This window comes from Chiloscyllium punctatum, chromosome 12 (genome assembly GCF_047496795.1).
Source record: "Chiloscyllium punctatum isolate Juve2018m chromosome 12, sChiPun1.3, whole genome shotgun sequence".
NCBI classification, from domain to species: domain Eukaryota; kingdom Metazoa; phylum Chordata; class Chondrichthyes; order Orectolobiformes; family Hemiscylliidae; genus Chiloscyllium; species Chiloscyllium punctatum.
This window is the reverse complement of record NC_092750.1, coordinates 80,249,483-80,256,085: the sequence shown is the minus strand read 5'-3', so window position 1 is coordinate 80,256,085 and position 6,603 is coordinate 80,249,483.

The window sequence follows — 6,603 nt, the reverse complement described above, 5'->3', positions numbered from 1 at the left end:
AATTATGGCTCAGTACGTCAACTGGTGGAAATAAATTGCAGTGTTCACTCCCCCAATTATTGTGAATATCAATGTGTATTTTAATTTGGTTTGATTATATTGTTCTTCAACGCCAAGATTTATTGTATTTCTGTTCACAGTAAGATTTAAATAATTTAAAGCTAAAATAAATTTCAAATTTGTGACATTTTGTGTAAACAAGAAAAAAGGATTTTACAGCTGTTTGCTCTTTCCTTTATCAATCAGAGTGAATATGGAATCGTTGGAAGTTATACGTTTGTGGAAGGAGGGGAAGTTCTCTGCAGCTGAATAATCACAGTGAATAACATTTTCTTCAGATTGCGTCCTCCTGCTAAATGTTCTAATGATCTTTCTATTATAAGAAAAAAAACACTTTAAACATTTACAGCAGTTGTTTTTTTTATGAATTTACAATAAGTGCATGATGTGTCTATTATCTTTCTCTCAATTATCATAATCTTAATTTTTAAGTAAGAGCATGTGATTAGTTCCATCATTATTGTGAATTGCCATTTCATTCTCAGTCGATTACACAGAAACAGTCTAATTAATTACCAGCCCAGTTATCGGAATGAACACTGGTTCGTTTGCATTTGAGTAATCCCAATCGATTATAATCCCACCCTTCCTTGGTGGGAAGATAACGAAAGGAACTTGTGGAGCTCTACTAGTGTCTCTCTCCTAGGAGAATCAAAGTAATCACAACCTGATAAATTATGAGATATCTAATGCCATTTCACCAATAATTACTGTTGGAGGTGTGAGTTCATCTTGAACAGAGATGCATCAGAGCAGCTTAGAATGGTGATTAGAATATAACTAAGCGGAGTTTGCATTGTTTTTAAATCCAGTTTTGGATCTGCTTCTGTCTGTGATTCATTCTAATAATCTCACATCTGCAATCTTTTATCTGCAGGTTATTAATAAAAGGATGTATCACATTGCATTGTCTCTAAATTTTAAGTTTGAGGACTTAGTAGTTTTCAAAATTTAATATATCTAAGAAATGAAATTCATTTGATTTTAAAATCAAAATACCTTGCTACATCCAATTATTATGCATATGGTGGACAACAGGATTTTAATTCCAATCAGATCATGAATGCCCAAACATTGTTTATTCTGTGAACTTAATTCTGCAGAAGAGATTCAATAAACATTTAGTACACCAGTATTGTATATTTGAACACCTCACATGTACTTATCCTTATTTTCTAGTCCAAGCAAGATGAAAAAAAAGTTCGATTTTTCTTCAGTAAAATGAAGCAAATGCCACTTGCTAGTACCCTTCAGTTCTTCAGATTACCTTTATTATACAATACAATGTTGTAATTCATCTCATTATTGCTATGTCTTTTATTAAGTTTAATTTCTACTTAATGTTCAATTGATGAACTGCCTGAGAGTTCGGTTTATTTTTCCAATGGCCGAGTCAAATTGATTGTAAAGATGAAATGCTTTGAAAATCGATTTTGCATATATCTCACTTATCACATGTGGTTTTTCAGTTTGTTTCACGAAGTTAAAAAATCACACAACACCTGGTTATAGTCCAGCAGGTTTATTTGGAAGCATTGGTTTACCTGGCGCTGTCTGTGCATCAGATCACCCGATACAGAGGCAGCACCTTGAAAACTAGTGATTCCAAACAAACCTGTTGGACTATAACCTGCTGTTGTGTGATTTTGAACTTTGTCCACCCCGGTCCAACTCCGGCATCTCCAAATCATTGTTGCACAAAGGAATCCTCGTAATTTTATAAAGAAAATATGACATTAGTTAAGACTTTTAACACACGATTATTAATCCCTTCCGTTATTAGTAAAATATCTCAATGTAATTTTTAAAAAATGCTCACAGACACGGCGCATACAGTCACACAAAGTCTTCCTGGTCATCTAATTACTGCTCAGGAGAAAAACCTGAGGAAGTATCTTATTGTTCCTGAGAACAAGAACCACAGTAAATATTTGGTGAACAATTCCACCCAATACATGCACTTGATTTCTTACATCTGACTTCAGTAATTGCACAGGAAATATTTCACTAAAACCAATAACCATGCTTTATTACAAATGACGGAGGATTCGAACATCAACATATGGAGCCGCTTTCCAATCAGGGTTCCAGTTGGAGTGTCGCACAATAAAGTAACTTAATTTTGACTGAGTACAACTGTAGGTAAAAACATTTTGAGCTCGCACTTTAAACATCTTTATCTGCTTAGTCAGAGAAAATACTAATGGTGACACTGTAAAATTAATTTATTTTGACTTTCACTCCTGCAAATACTCGTGAATTGCTTCTCGTTTTCTTCCTAGTTCTGATACAAATGTCGAAATAAATTACGATTATAAAAGTTTAGGAATAATAAGAGTGTTCTTTGCAAGGACGATATGAAGATGTTCACAGTCGTCGAATTACTGTTGAGTAGAACATTTTTCATAAGGGTCTTATTGTAACGAGCCAATGCTTTTTGTGACTGTTTTTAGTTGTGTCTAGTATTTTTGTGACTCGTGTTTTTGTGTTCAAGTTAGTAAATATCTAAAAGTCAAACCTTCAAAACCATTGAGGGACAAAGAAATGATGAGAGCAGTTTCGCTGACACTCCGAGAACCTGTTTTACAAAATATTTGGAAAGGCACACTTGGTGACATACAAGGAATAAATTTCACAAGTATAGAAATAGCCTGTGGCGAGGTAAAGTTGTAGGGGTGGGGTGGAGTCGGTTGGAAGCCGCGGGGAAACAATGTCTCAGTTGGTTGACTTTAAAAGTCTAGAAATTACGTGAACATGCACAGCTGAATAAGATTTTGTTTCAAATACCCTGGATTTGGAAAGATTTGGCATACTATGCCATCTGAAGCATTGCAAATGGAACTCAGTGGATTTTTTTATTGTAAAGGAAAGATATTACATAATGAGCGGTAAGTGAACCGTTACTTGGAGATAGACTTCCTGCTTTAATCACGTGGCTAAAAGATGTGATCACCATGATGTTTGGTCCATTTAGTGATCATTGAACTCTGCCAAAGCACGAGCAACAGAACTGTTGGTTTTTCTTTTGGACTTTAATCGTCTCTTTTTCTAAGCAGTATTTTCTTTCAGCTGAAATAAATCGGAACAAATTTGCATATATCATTAATCGTTCCAATGAGATAAATCTTATTCACTTCCAATTATTACAATGAACAGTGTGACTTTCAGTTTAATTAATAAAATGAAACGATCAAAACAGCGTTTCTTGCGATTTAACCCAATTCAGTTAATCCATATGAGAATGGCTATTGAACCGCAACCTCGTCTTTATATCCCTCTCCATGGCTACTTCTTCACGTGAGAGAGAACGTCACTGAAGAAATTATGAGTCAAGGCAAAATGTGGGTGTGAATATGACGGGAAATTCTTGTTTGCTGTTTCATTCTGACACAGTTCTGATTCAGAATGAATCAATGACAGATGTTCATTCCGACGAGCATGGCTATTTCTTGAATTTTGCTGTTATTGTAATTCTGGTGAAAGCAGAAACAATATGATGTGGAATCAATTTAACTCTAGACATTTCTCATCCACGGATTTCACCACATGTAACCTTGATGAGGTCACATGTCACCCCTTTCCAAAACGTGCTGAGGAGACCGGGAGATTATGGGTTATTATACTACGGTGCTCCACATTCACGGGTTGAGTCACATTTTGGTTGCTCTTTCCACATAACACTACTGCATTTTTATTTTGCATCCCACGCCTCTGGTTTACACTGGATCGAGAATTTTGTTCTTGCCCTTCACTGCACGGGAAATTCACGAATGATAATCACCACATTAAAATTGAAATAAAGAATGAGAGCAGATGTTCTAATCAGTTGTAAATTAAATTGGTGTAATGAGAAGGTACACATTTTTTTCTTTATGTCCCTCATTCCATCTTGTCCTTCCATTAATTTAAATGACTGATAGAGAAATAACTAACAAGTGATCGGGAGCACAAGTTTATCCAATGGGATTATTCATGATTATTTTAAACTAACAGTCCACACAATGATTTGATCAGTATTTGAAACAGACACTCGGAATTGGAACCGCAGCAAACTGCTCCAATGAAACGAACCTTTCATTCTTTCACATGCAGCGTGATGACTGACTCGCTAACTGTACAAGGCCGACCAATTTTCTTCAGCAATCATAGCGTCTGTAAACCGCCACCTGTGCTGTGCAGAGTGTCATTTGTTGTTCCCAGGTCACTGCACCTTTCTTCTTCATGACCTTATGAGCTTCGTTCCTGATCTGTTTGATAAACCTTTTCTATCATTTCATCGCATCCACTCACAATTCTCAATTTATGAATAAAATTTGGCGTTAGACCAAATGTTAAACAAAGTGGACGTATGCCATTCATCCCATCGAGTCTGCCCCACCATACAACGAACTCATGGTTGATCTGATAATCTTCAACTCCATTCTGCTCACTTACCTCGACAAACTTCATCATCTTTCTGATTAAGTACCTGACACAATTTGAAAATAACCAACAACTTAGCCTCTACTTCGGTTGCCAAAAAAAAAGCCACATATTCTCTGAGCATGGAAATTACTCTTCATTTCTCAATTAACTGAGTGCTATCTCATTCTGAGATTATGTCCTCTGGTGCACGGCACCTGCCTGTATCTACCCAAAATCCCACGACTTTGTTTCAAGGAGAATAATCCCAGCCTGACCAATCATTCCCCGAAGCTCCATTTTATCCAAAGTTGACAACATTCTCGTAAATCTCTGCTGTCCCTTACAGCACCGGAACTGGAATTTGAAATGAAATTGCGATTGGAACCGGATTAGTCCACACAAATACAATAATAATAACTTTGACAAATGAGAATCTAATTATATTCTAATGACATTCAATGGTTTCGTTGTAACTGACGTCCTCCGTGCAATCGCCCTCAGAGCTAATATTTAGGAGAAATGGAACCTGACCGCCCATATAAAGAAGTTGACGACAAAAAAATGTCCGTCAGTCGACTTCGTTTGATTATTAACACAACTCATGTCTCCGTGAAGCCTGCATCATCTTTAAGGCACACATTAGATGTGTAACAGAACTCACTCCATTTGCCTGGATGTGTGCAGCTTCAATACTACTGAAGGAACTGGACATCCTCCACGACAACGCAGTCACTTAACTGTACCACGTTCAATACCTGAATGTTTATTACCCTCACCGCTAAGGCAAAATTGCAGTAGAGTGCACCACCTACAAGATGCGGTAGAGTAAGTCATCTAGGCTGTGTTTTCAGAACATTCAAAGCTCAAAAACTGTACCGACGAGAAGGACAAGGCTGAAGATGCACTGAAGCGCTACTATTTGCAAGTTACCCTCCAAGGCACATAAAGGCATGACTTGGAGATGTATCAGTGGTAAATTCACTGAGTGATGAAGCGGTCTTGATGGCCAAAGTTGTATACTTCAGCCCTCCATCATTTATCTTACATCTTTTAAAATGTTGATGATTGCATTGACCAGACTTGTGCTCATTCTTTTAGTTGTTTCCTAAACTGGTGGTTGCTAAAGATCGAATATCATCCACCGTCTGAGATCAACAACAGAAAATATCCAAAGATACTCTCGACCAACTGAGCTCCCTGTCCAAAAATCTTCAGTGATCTGTAAATATCCACTCCAAGATCTCTTTGTTCCTGTTTGTTCCGTTCACCATTCAGAATCCTCACTGTTATTGTTACAACTCCCCAAATTCATTACACTTACTGGTCTGGATTCAATTCCATTCGCCGCTTTTATTTTCCACCTGATTGATACATCTCTGCAGGCCCTGACATTATTCATCATAGTCAAATACACGACCAATTGTTGCATCCTTTGCAAACTTCTAAATCATGACTCCTACAACTAAGTCTGAATCGTTGATCTACATCAGGAAACAATGGAACTCCCCTGGAAACAGGCGTTCAAACATGCTTCATTGCTGGATGTGATGAACACCTGCAATAACAGCACAATCGGACCCCTGATGTCATTTGTAAACCTGATGGTGACTCTGCCAGTTGGCCTCCTGAGTGATCCCTTCTCACATATGGGAGTGGTGAATGACCTATCCACATTGTGCCTGGGCACGTAGGTTTACACTTCAGCGGGTAATTGAATCCTTTCCGGATGTCGCCCTATGGAGCTGACTTCTTGGCGGTGTGGGTATCCATGTGTCTATTTAGCTTGGATAATCAGTTGAATTTGAGTCCAAACAGAGATGACTCCCAATTTTCCACGTCATCCATTTTTCTATTCTTCTTTATTCTCCCACGGAGTTTGGCCATCATGATCTGAACATTATTTGTTGTTCATTCTTAATTCACCTTGAACTGAGTCAGAGTGATTCTATGGGTGAACCGCACTTTTGTCAGTCTGGAGTCATATGTTGGCACGTCTCGTTAAGGACGGCAAATTCCCCTTTCAAAGGGACAAGAATGAATGAGTATTCGGAAATCAAAATTTTTTGCCTCTGTTCCTCTGATCGGGGTTAATACTCCAGATTTTATTCATCGATGTAAATACCAGCAGCTGCCATGTTC